The sequence below is a fragment of the Ptychodera flava genome (genome assembly GCF_041260155.1).
Source record: "Ptychodera flava strain L36383 chromosome 23 unlocalized genomic scaffold, AS_Pfla_20210202 Scaffold_23__1_contigs__length_28996876_pilon, whole genome shotgun sequence".
NCBI classification, from domain to species: Eukaryota; Metazoa; Hemichordata; class Enteropneusta; family Ptychoderidae; genus Ptychodera; species Ptychodera flava.
The window spans coordinates 27,289,818-27,311,903 of NW_027248277.1; the positions used below are offsets into that span (position 1 = coordinate 27,289,818).

The window sequence follows — 22,086 nt, forward strand, 5'->3', positions numbered from 1 at the left end:
ACCAGATGCTTGTATACAGGACTTTAGCACAAATACGAACTCTTGAAATGTAATTTAGGAACTATGATCAAACACTGCTTGACATCCACATCACCAGACTCTTCCAGTGAGTGGCGCGAGGTTGCCCCACATGTGCACCGTGGCCCAAGTGGGTGCCAGGTAGCATGTTGCCTGATGCACGGTTAGATCCTCTGAGGGAGCCCGTACCGCCTTCTCAGGGCCTTCTAAGTCACCAAAATGATTAGCCAACTCATTAGCCAAATCAAAAATCTTTTAGCCATTTTGAGTAACTTTTAGCCAGTTTATGACCTCAAGTGTGGCAACAGCTTTCTCGTCATTCAGGAGTCCCTAATTTTACAAATCAAGATGTTTTGTATGATGTTCATGATGGTTTTTTTGCTCACGTGTTCACACACGTGAGCATATGGTTTAGCCATGTCTGTCTGTGTGTGTGTGTGTCTGTGTGTGTGTCTGTGTGTCCGTGTCTCAAAAACGGCTGAACGTATTTCAGTCAAATTTGGTAGACATCTTCAGAATTCAAATGGCTAGAACTGAAAAGGTTTTGGTGGCGTGGCTTGCATTAATGAAGTTATCACAGTTTTAATTTTTGTGATACATGGTAGTCTATGGGAAGCATGATGACCATGGTTTCTGGACATCTCGACCCCTAACCAACTCGACCCCAGTCAACTCGACCCGCTACCAACCTAACCCTGGTTAGACCTTATAGCCTTGCTCCTTCATGCCAAATATCAAAGTCACAGGTCTTGCCAATTTTGAGAAGAAGATTTTTAAAGTATTATTTTTCTGATTTTTCTATGACCTTTGACCTCCCCTATACCTATGCAGCTAAGCTACGGCAATGGCTTATTCTGGCCTATGTTAAAGTCCAAGACAGCCAGCGTCTATTGGACAATGGCCAGTAGGGGACCAAATTGCTCTCCACAATTTTGGGGGTTCCACTTGACCTTTGACCTTGGCATCTCCCTGCAACTCATTTATTATGTACATTTCTAATTCTGAGCTAGCCAATAGAGCTAGAGGTCTGATTTTTGGTATATAGGGACAACTTAGCAATACAAATTTTTTGACAAAATGTCATGTGATCTCGATGACCTTTGACCTTAAATATGAGTATATGTCCATAACTCAGTAACCACAAGTGCTACACCCTTCATATTTGGTATGATGGGAGACCTTATGACATCACATCCTGTACCTCATTAATTATGCACATATCTAATTCTGAGCCAGCCAATAGAGCTAGAGGTCTGACTTTTGGTATATAGGGATAACTTAGCAATACCATTTTTTTGACAAAATGTCATGTGACCCCAATGACCTTTGACCTCAAATATACATATATGGCCATAACTAAGTAACCACAAGTGGTACACCCTTCATATTTGGTATGATGGGAGACCTTATGATATCACATCCTGTACCTTATTAATTATGCGCATATCTAATTCTGAGCCAGCCAATAGAGCTAGAGGTCTGATTTTTGGTATATAGGTATAACTTAGCAATACAATTTTTTGACAAAATGTCATGTGACCCCGATGACCTTTGACCTCAAATATACATATATGGCCATAACGAAGTAACCACAAGTGCTACACCCTTCATATTTGGTATGATGGAAGACCTTAACATACCTAATTAATTATGTGCATATCTAATTCTGAGCCAGCCAATAGAGCTGGAGGTCTGATTTTTGGTATATAGGGATAACTTAGCAATACAATTTAACTTGATTTTAGTCATTGAAACTTGCTATATACATAAAAGATACTGTGATATAACATTATTGAACTTCAAAGAACATTTTTACTTCAGCCAATTCCTAATTTGCATATTAAAGGAATTTTCATACTTAGGGATATTCATCTGAATTGACTTGATCAAAATTGATGTAACTTGCTATGTACATTTCAGACACTGTAATACAATATTATTGAAAGTCATTAAGCATTTTCTCTTCAGCCAATTCCTAATTTGCATGTTTAATGAACTTTCCTAATTAGAGATATATATCTGAATTGACTTGACCAAAGTTGACAAAACTTGCTACATATATTGCAGATACCATGATACAACATTATTGACAATCATTAAGCATTTTTACTTAAGTCAATTCCTAATTTACATATTTAATGAACTTTGCTTATTAGGGATATATACTGGGATTTACTTGATCAAAGTGGCAAAACATGACAACATTGATGATTATACCTGGTTAAAACAATATCGAAAGTCATTTCACATTTTCATGTCAGCTAATTTACAATTTGCATATCTAATGAGCTTTCGCAACTCGGCATATATGGCTTGAATTACACTTGCTATATAAAATGGTGATACAATGACAGCAGTCAAAGAACTTTAATATTTTTATTTCAGCTAATTACATATTTGTATACTTCATGACCTTTGAGAATTAATCGGCGGTGATTATTGTTCATTATGTTGATCATAATACTTTCAATGAAGTTGCAAACATGTGGCAAAGGTTCAAATTTACAGTAACACATAACTGTATGAAACACGTGAGCATTTTCAGTTCATATCTGGTACATTAAAGAAATATGTGTTTAGTTTTTGCATTTATAATCTGTGTTTTTATGACATTTCAGGGATAGAAATCCTTTTTCATTTTTGGTGGTAAACTTTAAACACCAGAAATAAAATTAGGTATATAATTGAATTCTGAAAATCTGGTAGCAATGTTAAGTGTATATTACAAGAGGTACAGATTGAATATTTCTGCCACATTCAGTTAGTATTCACAGTATGATAGCTTGTCATAAGTTACAGGCTTCTCATGTGGCAAATTTATGCAGTCTTCCATTACCTAAATGTTTGAGCTACACAAGTAAAACAATTTTCCATGCAGAAGACAGCATTTATGGTATAGCACAATGGCAGTGTAGATACGATTATTGTGGTATTTAAGGCCCCGTTTTTACTTGTATGTCATAGTTGTGATCAAGCAGGCTGAAATAGCATCTTGAGTATAAGTACTTTTCTTGAGACAAAAAGGGCTAGGCCAAACAAAACTCTTGTAAAACAAGACACAACGATATATGTTCATTTTAAAAATTACACACTGTTTGAGGGCATTCATTGTTTTAATGATTATGATAACATTTTAGCCCAGATATATTTTCATTTGATATTTTGATATCATCAAGAAATGTCTGGTGATGTTCACTTCTAGATCATTAAACGGGTGGAATCTACAAAAATATTAAAATCATTCAGAATCATATAATTTCTTGTATAAGTTATAGCAGTTTGAAAGTAGGCCGAATGGGAGTCAGTCAAGCTGAATGCCATTTAAATTGGAAGGCAGCAAAATTACCTTTCAAAATTACCTTACCCTAGGTGGTTTCTTGTGAACCATAATTGTGTAATTAGGGGGTCTTCATGCACGACATCACATGATGAGATGACCTAGACTTGACCTTTCAGAAAACCTGACTTTTTCTCCTTTTCCTTTGTATTATGGCTCCGTTTGTGAAAGTTACTTTTGGAATTATGGTTTTTACCATCAAACTGAGTAGTTGCAGGCCAAATTTTGATACAGCAAAGTAGGTAAAACTTATAGACTCAAGGACGACCCAGGACTCACAAAAGCAGGCCTCAGTGTATTCATGGACGTTACGTTCATGATGTATTGTAGTATCGAACAGCAACAGTGTTTTTTTTTTACGTACCAGGGAATTTGGAACTTTGTAGAAAGAAGATTAAACTATTTCAATACATTGCAACTTTGTAGAAAGGAAGGTAAACTGTTTCAACATCTTACAACATTTTATTGTTAGGTGTAGTTTTCGGTTGAGGAGGTCTAAGAATTCAATAGCCACTACATTAGCCAAACAGGAATTTTTGTAGCCATTTTTAACTTTCTTTCGCATTTGGCTAATTGGCGAATAGGTAGCGGGAGCCCTGCTTCTAGGCCACCTCGACTCCCACGCCATGGCGGTCATCCCCTGAGGCCACTCAAATCTGCGAGTGGCCTTAGGGGAAAGGTGGTGACAGTGCTGGGATGTGCCATCACACTTGGATTTCAGCCATGCCTTAACAATTAATTGTCTCGGTGTCATTTCTTTGCATTTAATGGATGATCATGGCTTCGCTATGGTCATGGTTTATGCGGGAATAGGCACAGAGACCAAGCCCATAGTGATCCATGCAGGCCACACACATTGTTATACCTAATCATTCACTATATTTACCCTAGGCATAACACAGTCTATGCCTGCTCCCTTTCCTCATTCGTTGCTATCTTATCTACTTGCGTCATACCCTATGAGTCATCACCCACTCGCATATCGGCAGCTCAATGCCATGCTTCCACCATGATCAAGTGCACATTGTTAAACTCCTACCCACCCTACACCTATAAAAAAGCACATTTTAACAAACAAACGCATCATCGCTGCAGGGTAGCAACTCACGAATAAAGAGAACTCTAACTTTTTAGCTCCGCTGTCAGCGACATGGAGCTCATCAAATAGGTTGATTTCCGTCGTCCTCCGTCGTCCTTCGTCGTCGTCCTCCGTCATTGTCTTCCGTCGTTGTCGTCCGTCGTCGTCGTCTGTCGTCGTCCGTCGTCGTCCGTAAACAATTGCCTTCTCCTCTAAAACCGCAAATCCAATTGCTTTGAAATTTTATATGCAGTTCACTTCGGGTGACCTCACTTAAGATAGTTCAAATCGTGGTGAAATTTGCATACCGGTATTTGTATTTTTTGGGCATTTTTCGGTGTTTTCGGTAAAAAAATATTCTCTGAAACCGCTTGTCCGATTGCTTTGAAATTTGATATGCAGTTTACTTAGGTTGAGTTCAGTCAGATTTGTTCAAATCGTGGTGAAAGTGGCAATTTTTGCCATTTTTAGTAAAAAAAATGTATTTCTCAAAAATTACTGGTCTGATAGTTTTGAAATTTAGTATACAGGTTTCTATACATGCACTAAGTAATATATATTGAATTTCTGATCAAATCTGTAATTTTGTATTTTTTGGGCAATTTTTGCCATTTTTGGTCAAAAAATGTGTATTTCCAAAACTACTCATCTTATGCCTTTGATATTTGATATACATTGTTCTACAGATCACCTTAATGATATTTGTTGAAATTATGATGAAATCTGCAATTTTGTAATTTTGGGGCAATTTCTGCCATTTTTGGTCAAAAAATGTGTTTCTAAAAAAGTACTGGTCTGATAGCTTTGAAATTTGGTATACTACTTTTTACAGATGAGCTATAATATCTCATGAAATCTGTAGTTTTGTATTTTTGGGGCAATTTTAGCCATTTTTGGTCAAAAAATGTGTATTTCCAAAACTACTCATCTAATAGCTTTGCAATTCGGTATACAGGTTCCTGCAGATCACCTTAATAATATTTTTGAAATTATGTTGAAATCTGGAAATTTGAATTTTTGGGGTAATTTTTGCCATTTTTTGCTCACGTGTGAACACGTGAGCATATGTCGCAGCGATGTCTGTCTGTCTGTGTGTCTGTCTGTCTGTCTGTCTGTCTGTCTGTTGGTCCATTTTCTCAAAAACGGCTGAACGTATTTCAGTCAAATTTGGTAGACATCTTCAGAATTTAAATGGCTAGAACTGAAAAGGTTTTGGTGGGCGTGGCTTGGATATTAATGAAGTTATGAAAGTTTTAATTTTTCTGTTACGCCGCGTATGACAAGTGAAAACAATCGACTGTTTGAGGGCGCTGTGAAATGTGCTTGTCCAGGTTGGCTACAGCTGGATAGCTCTGGTTTCAACCACGGTCCCTCCGTGTTTCAACCTCGTATTGAACATTAAAAATATGATATTTATTACTCATTCAACTCACTATTCAAGATAAAATGTCGTTTAGCAAATTAGCTTTATCCTTGGTCATTGATTGTTTCCCTCGCTGCTCGATCGCCAGAAATGAAATACATACGTTCTCTACCTAGCCTCATGGCATGGAAGTGCTGATGAATAATAACTTTGGGTCAAAGGTATTGAAGTGTCCAATCAGGTTCGTGCACAGAGTCCAAGGCCATGACCTAATTCATGTACTTCTGCACTGTTTTGATCTTGCTTCGCCAAGAAACGTGTTCGTCATTGTCCATAGAAGTATGTTTGCTCTCCTTTGAGGTTGTTTGTGAAACAAATTCCGGGATAGGCCTTGGAATGCATACGATCAGCATCGCGGCAGTGCATGTAGCTAGCCCTACGAGTATGACGAGAGTGTCCGGCTTTGGCTACGCCGCCTCCCACCTCCGGTAGGCGGCGTAGCCAAAGCCGGACACTGTCGCCATACTCGTAGGGCTATGCATGTTGCGTACCATGCTTGTGTAACTGCCGAGCTCAACGTGCATTCACGGTTGATACTCGTGTACAATCATGATGTGTTCAATTCTGATGAAGATTCATAAGTCTTACTTTTGCAGTCTTTTTTCCGTACGATAATCCCGACAATACGTGTTACTGTTAGACGAGGTGGCCATTTTATGATAAGTTTCAATACTGCACAGCTACATGGCGTCACTATCGTGTGATCGAGGTACAGCGTTGTTGAACGGGATACAGAAACTCTGCAGAGGGAGAAACGATCATTGACATGAACAGTCAATGTACTTCAGCACGTAGTCCGCAGATAGCGGATCGAGAAAATAAACGTGTCCAGTAAATAACGGAATATTTATGTACATTAACTCGATATTAATCAAATTTCCAGCTCATTGCAAAAAAATGTATTGGAAAGATTAATTGTCACTGACAAATACTGCACTGTATGGAAAAAAACAGTCTGTAGAATAGTTCAACTTCAAGTGGTATTACCCGAGACAAACACTTGTGTTGTCAATTTTGATTTCATTTCATAAACTTCATACTTCATCGAGTATCGTGTATTTCAGCCTTTGTGAAGCCATTTTATTGATATTTTCAATTTTTGTCTTGGCTTTGTTGTGGAACATGTTGAATCGTCTCCGTTGACATGTAGGCAAAAGTGTGACGGGGTCGAAGTGACTTGGGTACCTGGGGCCGACCAAAACCAGTGTGAATTACTGGGGTCAAAGCGGACAGCGGCCGGGATGACGTGTTCCCCAAGCGAGCTACCTTCAGAAGTCTGTTTCATCGCAAAAAACGTCAACTTTTAAAACCGTCATTTATTTACTGATGTTATTCTCAGCATCACAAACATATACGCCTCTGCTATGTATCGCAGCAAATAGTTATATTTGAGCGCCCCATAAATGGGATCCTCGTTTTTTTGCAAACCGGAAGTGTGTCTTGCTCAATGCATTTCCTACCCATAGCGAGGGAAACTGCCCGCGTTCCCATGCTCCCATGCACCCTTTTTCAATGCCAGTGCAACGCCATCTGTGCAAAATTGTGGTGGTATGCTCCCGTGTGATGGAAAACCTCTCTTATTCTAACAATGACGTAGTTGACTTTGGACTTCGATTTCGTAAATGTGATATCCATGCAGTGAGTTTGGGTTGGCGCGCTTATAATGCAATCTTCGCCCGCCTGCGGTCCGATATCCCGCATTTATTAGCGATATTTATCTGTTTTGACTTGACCAAAGTTGGCAAAACTTGCTATGTACATTAAAGATACTATGATACAAGATTATTGAAAGTCATTTGACATTTTTTTCAGCCAATTCCCAATATGCATATTTAATGAAACTTCCAAATTAGGGATATATACTGGCATTACTTGATAAAATTTGGCGAAACATGCTGTGTACATTGATCATTATACCAGGTTATAACAGCATTGAAAGTCATTTTGCATTTTCATGTCAGCTAATTCATAATTTGCATAAATAGCTAACAAGCTTTCACGGTTTGGCATATAGAGCTTGAAGGACTTGACCAAAGGTAATTACACATGCTATATTGTGATACAATGACAGTACTCAAAGAAATTATTATTTTTATTTCAGCTAATTACATATTTGAATACTTAATGACCTTTAGAATTGATCTGTGGTGAAATTCATTGTGTTGATCATAACACTTTAAATGTAGCAAAGCATGTAGCAAAGGTTCAAACTTGCACATAAATGCAATATATAATGAAATACAGGTTTCTATAAATGAACTAAATTTGATCTTTTGAAATTATGATGAAATCTGCAATTTTTTGCTCAAGTGTTGACACACGTGAGCATATGTTGCAGCAATGTCTGTCTGTGTGTGTGTGTGTGTGTCTGTCTGTCTGTGTGTCTGTCTGTCTGTGTGCTCAATATCTCAAAAACGGCTCATCAGATCAGAATCAAATCTGGTACATAGATTCAGTTTGCAAATGGCAAGAACTGATTAGTTTTTGGTGGATGTGGCTTGCTTACTTTTTGCTCATTTGCATAATTAATGATTTTAGAAAAAAAAACTGGATATATTGACAACATTTGCAAACAATTTGATGAGATTTGCTACAAATGTTGATCACACCAAGATATATCAGCTGTGAAAGATATTAAGTAGTGACATAAAAGAGAATGGATAATTTGCATATTTAATGAACTTTCATAATTAGGGATATATATATTGACTTGATCAAAATTGACAAAACTTGGTATGTATATTGAAGATACTATGATTTGACATTATTGAAAGTCATTAAGCACTTTTACTTCATCAAACTCTTAATTTGCATATTTAATGAACTTTTGGAATTAGGGATTTTTATTTGAATGGACTTGACCAAAATTGATGAAACTTGCTATGTTCATTAAAGATACTGTGATATAACATTGTTGCAATTTTACTTCAGCCAAATACTTATTTGCATATTTAATAAACTTTCCTAATTAGTTCCAGAGACCAGCTCTGGAACTAAAGTTTTTGCTCACTTTCCTTCTTTCTTTCTATCTTTCTTTCTTTCCTTCTTTCTTTCTTTCTTTCTTTCTTTCTTTCTTTCTTTCTTTCTCTATTTCCGGTTTTACTACCATAGAACATGCCATACACAAATTTTACCTTAATTACCCAGAATGCATTGCGGCACGCTTATGACGTCATCGCTCAGCTCGGACGGGTTTTACGGGCATTTCTTGTTTGTTTATTTATTTATTTTTTATTTGGCATTGCTCAACTATCATATTGCATTCAGTTATTAATAATTCTAGCTTTCTTTCGCTTTGTTTTTTGTTGCTTTTTGATTTTATTTTTCTCTAAATACTCGCCGTACGTGGCGCTCTACTGTTTCGCCGAATGCTCATGAGACAACATGGCGGCGTATCGATCGCCTCGCTCGCACAGAGAGAGAAAAGTAGCCTTTCCCTAAGTGTACAAGCGCGGCTGAGCACATCGTGTACCTAGGCGAGGTGGGTGTGCTCGAAAACGATGATCAATGCAAAATTTGGACTCAAAATCGGCTGTTTTGGCGGAGAAACTGCCCGCCGTATTTCTGAGGAGCCACCAGCGGTTTTTCCTATATCAGTCTGTGGGGCTGTGGTGGGAGGCCGTTTAACGCCGGTAACACACAGCCCTGCCATGCAGAGCTAGGCATTCATAGTGAACGTACTGTCTGTCATGCACCGGCATGCGTTGGCTGCACGTAAAAGCAACTCAACTTTCCAAGATCAAATGGTCAGTATCTTGTGAAAACAGCGATATAGCAATGAAAATTGTTTTAGTCTGTGCTTTCAAATGAAAATGCATGTGGCTCAATTTCAACGGCCTAGGTCTGATGTTTCCTCTCGTCTGATCATCGTCGTAAATGACACGCCTCTTTACGGCAACAACTCAGTGCTACCCGTCAAGCGATTGATTTTTGCGTAGGTCAGCGGAGCGAAAATTATTGCTCTGGCTCGCGAGAATGTCGTCTGATAAACATTTCCGAGCGTTGTCTCCCCGGTATGTATCTGTTGCGTTTTTACCGTACATGTAGGCATTTGTAATCTGTGTACTGTAATTTCCCGGACTGCCTTGCTTTTAGTTGTTTATGGTGTTCACTGCTATCAGCCCTGAATATTAAAATCCAAAGCACTCTTTCATTCTGCACCTATCTTTGTCACACATTCTCTTGTTTCTTCCGCTGCTCTGGTCTCTGGAACTTCGCTTTTGCTTGCAGATGCTTTCTAGTTAGATATATAAATCTGAATGGACTTTGCCAAAATTGATGAAACTTGTTATGTACATTGAAGATAATATGATATGACATTGTTGAAAGTCATTAAGCAGTTTTACTTCAGCTAAATACTTATTTGCATATTTAATAAACTTTTCTAATTACATATATAAATCTGAATGGACTTTACCAAAATTGATGAAACTTGCTATGTACATTGAAGATAATATGATATAACATTGTTGAAAGTCATTAAGCAGTTTTACTTCAGCTAAATACTTATTTGCATATTTAATAAACTTTTCTAATTACATATATAAATCTGAATGGACTTTACCAAAGTTGATGAAACTTGCTATGTACATTGAAAATACTTATATAATGAACTTCACTAATTAGGGATATATATCTGAATTGATTCGACCGAAGTTGATGAATCTTGCAACATATATTGAAGATACTATAAAACAACATTATTAAAGTCCTCGTTTACTTCAGCCAATTCCTAATTTGCATATATAATGAACTTTCCTAATTAGGGATATTTATCTGCATTGACTAGACCAAATTTGACAAAACTTGCTATGTACGTTAAAGATACTATGATACAGCATTAAAAGTCATTAAGCATTTTTACTTTAGCCGATTCCGTATTTGCAAATTTAATGAATTTTCCTAATTAAGGATATTTATCTGTCTTGACTAGACCAAAGTTGACGAACTGCTTTGTACATTAAAGATACTATGATACGACATTATTGAAAGTCATTTAACATTTTTACTTCAGCTAATTCATAATTTGCACATTTAATGAGAACATTTCAGTCAATTCCTAATTTGCATATTTTAATGAACTTTCCTGATTGGGGATATATACTGGGATTTAAAATTAATCTGTGGTGAATATTATTCATTATGTTGATCATAACACTTTCACTGAAGTTGCAAACATGTGGCAAAGGTTCAAACTTACACATAACTGCAACATATAATTAAACACGTGAGCATTTTCAGTTCATATGTGGTTATTTTTTGGGGCAATTATTGCCATTTTCCGTCAGAAAATTTTGTTCTCAAAAAACTACTCATCAGATAGCTTTGGTTGACATGTTCTTAGGGATGATCTGCTGTGATATATTCAAAGTATGATGAAATCTTCAATTGTGTATTTTCGCAGCTATTTTTGCCACGTATTTTCTTGCCACTGCATTGAGCTATCAAAGATTTCCACTACCTTCATCAACGTGTGTCAAAAATAGCTATTAGTCCCCATGGACACCGTCCGGGGGGACTTATAGGTTTGGTCATGTCCGTGCGTGTGTGCATGCGTGCGTGCGTGCATGTGTGCGTGCGTCCGTTTACGCAGATATCTCAGACATGCCCAGGTCAATTTCTTTCAAAGTTTGCACAAGGATAGTACCCTATTATTGTTTCACAATGCGATCAAATTTGGCCGTGTTAGAGGACTTTTTAGTTTACACTACCATAGTTTAAGGCAGTCCATAGACTCCCATGTATAAGGCAGTCTCCATAGACTCCCATGTATAAGGCAGTCAATAGACTCCCATGTATAAGGCAGTCCATAGACTCCCATGTATAAGGCCAAGAAAAATAAAAATTTAGTTTCTCATCATATGCATATTGCAAAAAGGATGCAGTGACACAGTTTTTAGTCCCCACGGATTAAGACCAGGGGGCTTATAGATTGGGTCATGTCCGTCGGTGAGTCCATCCGTGAGTCCATCCGTTCACGCAGGTATCTCAGATATTTTGACAAAATGTCATGTGACCTTGGTGACCTTTGGCGGCAAATATATATATATATGTCCATAACTTGGTAACCAAAAGTGCTAAACCCTTCATATATGGTATGATGGGACAGCTTATGACGCCACATATTGTACCGCATTAATTATGCACATATCTAATTTTGAGCGAGCCAATAGAGCTAGAGGTCTGATTTTTGGTATATAGGGATAACTTAGCAATACTATTTTTTTTTCAAAACATCACGTGACCTCGGTGACCTTTGACCTCAAATATACATATTTGTCCATAACTCAGTAACCACAAGTGCTACACCCTTAATGTATGGTATGATGGGACAGCTTATGACGTTACATATTGTACCTCATTAATTATGCGCATATCTAATTTTGAGCGAGCCAATAGAGCTAGAGGTCTGATTTTTGGTACATAGGGATAACTTAGTACTACAATTTTTTTTGACAAAATGTCATGTGACCTTGGTGACCTTTGACCTCAAATATACATATTTGTCCATAACTCAGTAACTACAAGTGCTACACCCTTCATATATGGTATGATGGGACAGCTTATGACGCCACATATTGTACCTCATTAATTATGCACATATCTAATTTTGAGCGAGCCAATTGAGCTAGAGGTCTGATTTTTTGATAACTTAGCAATACAATTATTTTGACAAAATGTCACATAACCTCGATGACCTTTGACCTCAAATATACATATTTGTCCATAACTCAGTAACCACAAGCGGTACACGCTTCATATATGGTATGATGGGAGACCTTATGATGCTTCATACTGTACCTCATTAATTATGCGTATATCTAATTCTGAGCAAACCCATAGAGCTGGATGTCTGATTTTTAGTCCCCACGGACACCGTCCGGGGGACTTATAGGTTTGGTCATGTCCGTGCGTGTGTCCGTGCGTCCGTGTGTGCGTCCGTGCGTGCGTGCGTCCGTCCGTTCACGCAGATATCTCAGAGATGCCTGGAGCGATTTCATTCAAACTTGGTACAAGGATTACTTCATATGTCATACAGATGCACGTCGATTTGTTTTGTGATACGATCCAATATGGCTGCCAGGCGGCCATTTTATTATGATTTTTTCATGTACAGAGCCGTTACTCAGGCATGTTTCAACCGATTTTATTCAAAGTTGGTACAAGGACATTGACCCATGTCATAGATATGCACGTCAATTTGTTTTGTGATACGATCCAATATGGCTGCCGTGAGGCCATTTTGTTACAATTTTTTTCATGTACAGAGCCATAACTCAGGCATATCTCAACTGATTTTATTCAAAGTTGGTACAAGGACATTGACCTATGTCATACATATGCACGTCAATTTGTTTTGTGATACGATCCAATATGGCCGCCAGGCGGCCATTTTATTACGATTTTTTCATGTACAGAGCCATTACTCAGGCATGTTTCAACCGATTTTATTCAAAGTTGGTACAAGGACATTGACCAATGTCATTGATATGCACGTCAATTTGTTTTGTGATACAATCCAATATAGCTGCCGTGCGGCCATTTTGTTACGATTTTTTTCATGTACAGAGCCATAACTCAGGCATATCTCAACCGATTTTATTCAAAGTTGGTACAAGGACATTGACCTATGTCATACATATGCACATCAATTTGTTTTGTGATATGATCCAATATGGCCGCCAAGCGGCCATTTCATTACGATTTTTTCATGTACACAGAGCCATTACTCAGGCATGTTTCAACCGATTTTATTCAAATTTGGTACAAGGACATTGACCAATATCATAGCTATGCACATCAATTTGTTTTATGATACGATCCAATATGGCCGCCGTGCGTCCATTTTGTCATGATTTTTTCATGTACAGGGCCATAACTCTGGCATATCTCAACCGACTTTATTCAAAGTTGGTACAAGGACATTGACCTATGTCATACACATGCACATTGATTTGTTTTGTGATACGATCCAATATGGCTGCGGTGTGGCCATTTTGTTACGTTTTTTTCATGTCTGGAACCATAACTCAGACATGTATCAAGCAAATTATTAAAAGTTGGTACAAGCTAGGAGATTGATTAATGTCATACATATGCACGTTAATTTGTTTTGTGATACGATCCAATATGGTCGCCGTGTGTCCATTTTATTAGTCCCCACGGACACCGTCCGGGGGGACTTATAGGTTTGGTCATGTCCGTGCGTGTGTGCGTCCGTGCGTGCGTGTGTGCGTCCGTCCGTCCGTCCGTCCGTTCACGCAGATATCTCAGAGATGCAAGAAGCGATTTCATTCAAACTTGGTACAAGGATTACTTCATATGTCATACAGATGCACGTCGATTTGTTTTGTGATACGATCCAATATGGCCGCCAGGCGGCCATTTTATTACGATTTTTTCATGTACAGAGCCATAACTCAGACATGTTTCAACCGATTTTATTCAAAGTTGGTACAAGGACATTGACCAATGTCATAGATATGCACGTCATTTTGTTTTGTGATACGATCCAATATGGCCGCCAGGCGGCCATTTTATTACGATTTTTTCATGTACAGAGCCAGATCTCAGACATGTTGCAACCGATTTTATTCCAAGTTGGTACAAGGACATTGACCAATGTCATAGATATGCACGTCATTTTGTTTTGTGATACGATCCAATATGGCCGCCAGGCGGCCATTTTATTACAATATTTTCATATACAGTGCCATAACTCAGACATGTTTTAACCGATTTTATTCAAAGTTGGTACAAGGACATTGACCAATGTCATAGATATGTATGTCAATTTGTTTTGTGATACAATCCAATATGGCTGCTGTGTGGCCATTTTATTACGATTTTTTCATATGCAGAGGCATAACTCAGGCAAATCTCAACCGATTTTATTCAAAGTTGGTACAAGGACATTGACCTATGTCTTACATATGTACGTCAATTTGTTATGTGATACGATCCAATATGGCCGCTAGGCAGCCATTTTATTACGATATTTTCATGTACAGAGCAATAACTCAGACATGTTTCAACGGATTTTATTCAAAGTTGGTACAAGGAGATTGACTAATGTCATACATATGCATGTCAATTGTTATGTGATACGATCCAATATGGCTGCCTTGCGGCCATTTTATTACGATTTTTCCTGTCGAGGGCCATAATACTCTAAGGCATATCTTAACCGATTTTATTCAAAGTTGGTACAAGGACATTAAACTATGTCATACATATGTATGTCAATTTGTTTCTTGATATGATCCAATATGGCTGCATGGCAGCCATTTTGTTACAATTTTTTCGTGTCCTTAGCCAAAACTTGGGCATGTCTCAATTAATGAAGAGGACTCTATCCTCTTAGGACATGTAATCAAAGTACCCATTAACAAGTGGGGACTGTGTCATCAACGATGACTTGTTGGTATATAGGGATAACTATAGGATAGAATTTTTTTGACCAAATGTCATGTGACCTCGATGACCTTTGACCTGAAATATACGTTTATGTCGATAAATATGTAACCTTTGTCCTTTATATTTAGTAGGATGGGAGACCTTATGACAACACATGCTTTACCTCATTAATTATGCACACATCTAATTCTGGCCAAGGGAATAGAGCTAGAAGTCTGATTTTTGGCATATAGGGATTAATTAGCAATACAATTTTTTTCAAAATGTCACGTGACTTTATGACCTTTGACCTTGATTATACATATATATGCATAACTCAGTAACCACAAGTTCTATACCCTCCAATTCTGATAGGATATTAGACCTTAAGATGTCACATCTTGTACCTCATTATTATGCGCATATGTATTTCTTGGCTGGCCAATACAGCTAGAGGTCTGATCTTTTTTCCCGATTTAGAACCATAACTTAGACATGCCTTATGTGTTTCAAATTGGGAACAACGACATAGACCTATGTGCCCATAGATCTCAACATATACACTCCAGTGATACTTCTTAATGACCACATTTCCCTGCCCCATCAAGACTTATACTCCTATTACAAGTGGGGACTATGTCATTGTCAATGACTTGTTCTCTATAAAACACAGCGGAGCTATATCGGCTGCTAGGTCGCTTGTTCATGTTTGGATTACTAAAACTGAATAAAGTTCCATGGGGTTACTGTCATGGGCCTAAGTGGGTGCCCGGTAGCCGTGCCTGACGGCGCTGGGTTGTGAAATCGCCCCTGGATTTCAGCCAAATCTTTTTGTCCATGTCGTTTCATTGCATTAACATAGATTTTTGACAGCCATACACAATATTTTCAAGGAAACTACGGGAGTAAGTTGCATCTGTGTTGGCAAAAGAAAGGGTATAGATTTTTTTAAATGTCCATGACAAAGGAAATTTGCATGTCTGACAGGTGGTATGATAATACCATCTTAGATGCTGATAACTTTACTTTGACAAGTGTACAATTTCTAGCACCTTCACACATCCACGTCTTATTCAATGTACTCTTGAATTTTAAACATAATCAATAATTTCTGAATATAGTTTTAGCAAATAATCCTGAAATCGAATTGTAAGTTTCATATTGTTAAGAAACTGATAAAATTGAAGAAGCCTTTAGCAAACAATGTGTAAGTGCACAAATCAAGGGGAATTGTGGGTAGCCTCACTTACTGTGCAGCATCAAGCTTGTCCACTCAGTGTTTAGGGATGGACCATTAGACCTTGGGAGGGGGGGGGGTGGTCACAATGAAATTGTGAAAATTTTTTTTACTATTGTAAATTCTGAATTTTTTTTTTCCAATTGAGATTAGCTGTGCAATTTTTTTTTTCAGAGTAAATTTTCAGATTTATAATTTTTTTTAGTTCGTCGCTGTCTGAAGATAAAGAGGGCAAAGATGTGGTGCCAAGCACCACAAGCGGCCACGCAAGCGGTCACGGGGGGGGGGGGGAGGTCAGGAGAGGGGTGTCCCCTGCTGCTGGCTGTTGGAGCTTTTGAAAAATAGAGATTAAAATGGTGTTATTTGGTGACACTTGGGGAGTATTTTTGCGGGGGGAGGTCAGGAGGGGGGTGTCCCCCCTCCTGTTGGAGCTTTTGAAAAATAGAGATTAAAATGGTGTTATTTGGTGGCACTTGGGGAGTATTTTTGTGGGGGGGGGGGGGATAGTCAGGCGGGGGTGTCCCCCTCCTGCCGTTGGAGCTTTTGAAAAATAGAGATAAAAATGGTGTTATTTGGTGGCACTTTGGGAGCATTTTTTTTGGATTACACATCTTCCTCTGAAACATGGTCTTCTTGCTCCTCAGTAGCTTCCTATAGTTTTGAAAATTGACCATTTTGGTTTCCTGGCTTCCCTTTCTACTGCGTGGTGAAATGCCTACATTCACCCCACCAAATATCATGCATATCTCATGATTTACAATTGATTTTGACAAGCTGAGAAGCTAAAATAAGCTAAATAATATAGTTAAATTTGCATATTTGTGTTTTTAGAGCAATTGTTGCCCTTTTTTGATCAAAACATCTATTTCTCTGTAGCAGCATGTCCAAATTGATTGGATGTGTATAGATGTGTTGAAATTTCAATATTTTGTTTTTAGGGCAATTTATGCCATTCATGGTCAAAAATTCTGTATTCTCTGAAAGGGGTTGTCCAATTTCTTTGAAATTTGCTACACAAAAACGATTATTCATGCAGATTTATTCAGTATTTGCTATCGAGAAATTTTCAAAGTTCAACCCTTTTGTGTGTTTTTGTGTTGGGATTTGTTGGATAGATGGCATTCTGTGTAGTGTATTGTTGAATGTTAAAACGTGTGTTGCTGTCGTTTTTTGAGGCTGTTTTTTGAGAAAAAAGAATTGAAAATGCCTTTTTAAAAGCAAAATAATACATAATGACTTGATATGTTGTTTTATCATTATTGACTTGTTTCTACTTGTTCACCCATTCTTGCATTCATCATTGCAATAAAATGCTGTGAAAAAAATGAAACTGATGTGGCCTGCATCTGTTTACCTTGATCTTAAAAGGCAAAGACAACTTTCTGTCTTGACAACCATACCATAGTTTCAATGTTTTACCTAGTGTACCTGCTTGGTTTGTACGCAGGAAACAAGTAGAAAACAGGCTCTATAATTTCATAATTTTCAAGTGATCAGAATACAAAAGTCCTGAAAAAATAAGATAAGTACAACTTCCAGTATAAGGGATACAGTCACTCTAAATGTATAAATTAAAATTAAAAATGTGCCAGGAGGATGTACTAAAAAATACAGAAAGTTGCTTTCTGTCGGTAAAATCTAAAAAAAATTCAAAATTTTAAAGACTTTTGCAGATTTTTTTTTTACGCCTTTGTCTTCTTATTTATTTTTTTTTTATTTTGCAAACTAGTTTGAAAATTTTTTTTTTCCTAACTTTCTGCTCTGAAAATTTTTTTTTCTGTTTTTGACCACCCCCCCTCCCAAGATCTAATGGTCCGTCCCTTACATGAGTAAACTGCCTTCTTATTGTTGACAGGTGAATTCTGGTGTAGACTAGAATTCAAATTTAAACAGTAAGAAGAGTTCATTTTACACATACCGGTATAGACCCTATTTTGACAAGCTAAAAAGTGGGTGTTTGAACAATCTTTCTGGGGTAGAATACGAATTTGCAAAATAAAACATGAAAAATTCATCAAAAGTTTGCATTATTGGCCCTTTCATTGATCCTTAACCATTATTCTGGAATCTTGTGTTCTTATAAACAAAGTTATTTTTTATTCTTTGTTTACCAGCACACAAAGTGAGCCAAAGTAGATGACCTATGATGAACTTCACTTAGTAAAAAGATAGAGAAACTGGTATGTATGATGCTTTTGTTAGTCCCCACGGACACCGTCCGGGGGGACTTATAGGTTTGGTCATGTCCGTGCGTGCGTGCGTGCGTGCGTGTGTGCATGCGTCCGTCCGTTCACGCAGATATCTCAGAGATGCAATGAGCAATTTCATTCAAACTTGGTACAAGGATTACTACATATGTCATACAGATGCACGTCGATTTGTTTTGTGATACGATCCAATATGGCCGCCAGGCAGCCATTTTATTACGATTTTTTCATGTACAGAGCCATAACTCAGACATGTTTCAACCGATTTTATTCAACGTTGGTACAAGGACATTGACCAATGTCATAGATATGCACGTCAATTTGTTTTGTGATACGATCCAATATGGCTGCCAGGCGGCCATTTTATTACGATTTTTTCATGTATAGAGCCATAACTCAGACATGTTTCAACCGATTTTATTCAAAGTTGGTACAAGGACATTGACTAATGTCATAGATATGCACGTCAATTTGTTTTGTGATACAATCCAATATGGCCGCCAGGCGGTCATTTTATTATGATTTTTTCATGTACAGAGCCATAACTCAGACATGTTTCAACCGATTTTATTCAAACTTGCTACAAGGACATTGACCAATGTCATAGATATGCACGTCAATTTGTTTTGTGATACGATCCAATATGGCCTCCAGGCGGCCATTTTATTACGATTTTTTCATGTACAGAGCCATAACTCAGACATGTTTCAGCCGATTTTATTCAAAGTTGGTACAAGGACAATGACCAATGTCATAGATATGCACGTCAATTTGTTTTGTGATACAATCCAATATGGCCGCCAGACGGCCATTTTATTACAATTTTTTCATATACAGAGCCATAATTCAGACATGTTTTAACCGATTTTATTCAAAGTTGGTACAAGGACATTGACCAATGTCATAGATATGCACGACAATTTGTTTTGTGATACGATCCAATATGGCTGCTGTGTGGCCATTTTATTACAATTTGTTCATATACAGAGCCATAACTCAGACATGTTTCAACCGATTTTATTCAAAGTTGGTACAAGGACATTGACCTATGTCATAGATATATACGTCAATTTGTTATGTGATACGATCCAATATGGCCGCTAGGCAGCCATTTTATTACGATGTTTTCATGTACAGAGCCATAACTCAGATATGTTTCAACCGATTTTATTCAAAGTTGGTACAAGGAGATTGACTAATGTCATACATATGCATGTCAATTTGTTATGTGATACGATCCAACATGGCTGCCTTGCGGCCATTTTGTTACGATTTTTTCATGTACAGAGCCATAATACTCTCAGGCATATCTCAACCGATTTTATTCAAAGTTGGTACAAGGACATTAACCTATGTCATACATATGTATGTCAATTTGTTTCATGATATGATCCAATATGGCTGCATTGCAGCCATTTTGTTACAATTTTTCCTGTCCTTAGCCAAAACTTGGGCATGTCTCAAATATGGTACCAGTGATAATCTGTCAAGTGTTAGAATTGTATGCAAAAATGTTTTGCAACATCCTGTTGATTAATTCCTAGTTGACTCATTTTCTGAACTTTAGGATGGTGGCCTACATTGGTTTATGTTTTCATCACCATGGAACTCATTCTTGGCCATTGAGCGCCATCTGTATCAAAGTATTTTTAGCACAGACCTAATTAATGAAGAGGACTCTATCCTCTCTGAGGACATGTAATCAAAGTACCCATTAACAAGTGGGGACTGTGTCATCAACGATGACTTGTTTCTTATTGTAAGATATTTACCCTTTCAGGCCTCAATGCAAGGTTAAATCATCCAATAGCCAAGACAACGAGTAGCAGTCCAATTTTAGTAATCCCAAATGAAATCTACTTGTCCTGGTCAAGCAAAGTCGAATGTTGTTCTCATGTTGTAAAAGGGTAATCCTTTACACCACCTTTTATATGACCCTACATCCTACATACTGGTACCACTAAAATTACCTGGATGAAATGTTATGTAGGAGAGGAGGTCATGAATACAGCCTAGAATAAAATCAGTCAAAAATAAAATCAAGTTTAATTTCCGAGGTAGATAAAATTGGATGACTTTGTTGGAAAAATCCTTTATAGCTCAGGTAACGCACCACTAACTTGCAGAGAACATGTTTGTTCAAGGCGAAGATAGTTTTCTCAGCTTGTGTTTCTCCAGAACTGAAATTAGTTCAACCAATTCCCATAAAAATCATAATACCGGTACATTAAACATTAACCAACTTGTGGGGAGGACCTCTTCATTATAATGGTTTGTGAAAAATTCAGTTTTTAATTGTAAAAAGTTGCATTTTACCATAGAATGTCCTTGTGTCTTTAATGAGTTTTTTGCCAGATAAGAAAATGCGTGAGTAGAAAATTAATGACTAATGACTCCCAGAAGTTATTTTAGACAAATGTCTGATACGCCAATATAATGTGGGCTTTTAGTCCCCCAGACACAGTCCAGGTGAACTTATGGTTTGGGTTCCGTCCGTCAACACAAATATCCTGGACATTTCTAAACCGATTCCTTTTAAACTTGGTACAATGATAATACACTATATAGCAAAAAAATATGCATGTCCATCGTTTTTCGTATGGCACCAGTGTTCCCTCTAAGGGCAGGTGGGAAAAAAATTTTTTGAGTCAAATTGAAGAGAAGTTTACATGCTGTGCGTCATTGCATGCATTCAATTTGCTGCATATTTTACCTGACTGTGCATTTGTGGTAGATACATGTACATGCTCAACTGTAAATTAGTATTTGTTCAAATGAAGTCAGGTTTACTAAAATGGTAATGAGTAACAAAAGTGAAAACTTGGTAAATAAACATTGGTCAGATTATCTTTGCAAGGCAGCTAACACAATACCACACTGTACAAAAAGTGTTGCATGGAAGTCACTATGTGTGAATCTAAAAGAAGTTATGGTGTACAGATCTTGTATACAAACATGAGGTATGTAAGGGTAGCTCAAATCCCCAACTGGGACTGCTAACTGGGACTCCCAGTTGGCTCAAAATGCATTCTGGGACCGGTCCCAGTTGGCGTCCAGGACCAGTCCCAGTTGGCTTCAAAATGCACTGTGGGACCAGTCCAAGTTGGCCTCCAGGAGTCCAAGTTGGCTTCAAGGACCGGTCCCAGATAGCTTCAAAATGCACTCTAGGACCGGCCCCAGTTTGCTTGCAGGACCGGTCCCAGTTTGCTTGCAGGACTGGTCCCAGTTGGCTTCAAAATGCACTCTGGGACCGGTCCCAGTTGGCCTCCAGGACCAGTCCCAGTTGGCTTCCAGGACACATCCAATCGTGAACTGGGACCACTATGAAAAAATCTAGTTACTGTTACTGGGACTGGTCCTGGAAGCCAACTGGGACTGGTCCTGGAGGCC

At 37.9% G+C, this 22,086-nt stretch overlaps 1 protein-coding gene and 1 pseudogene across 1 annotated transcript in view; one reads left to right on the forward strand and one right to left on the reverse strand.

The window, feature by feature from the left end:
• LOC139123704 (ubiquitin-conjugating enzyme E2 Z-like) overlaps positions 1-22,086 on the reverse strand; it is a 585,434-nt pseudogene that overhangs the window by 77,365 nt on the left and 485,983 nt on the right.
• The window catches only part of LOC139123887 (DNA ligase 1-like), a 122,969-nt gene continuing 119,479 nt past the window's right edge, over positions 18,597-22,086 (forward strand). Inside the window, exon 1 of the mRNA XM_070690038.1 lies at positions 18,597-18,669. The gene's annotated coding sequence lies outside the window, so the exon portion shown is untranslated. The remainder of the gene's footprint in view (positions 18,670-22,086) is intronic.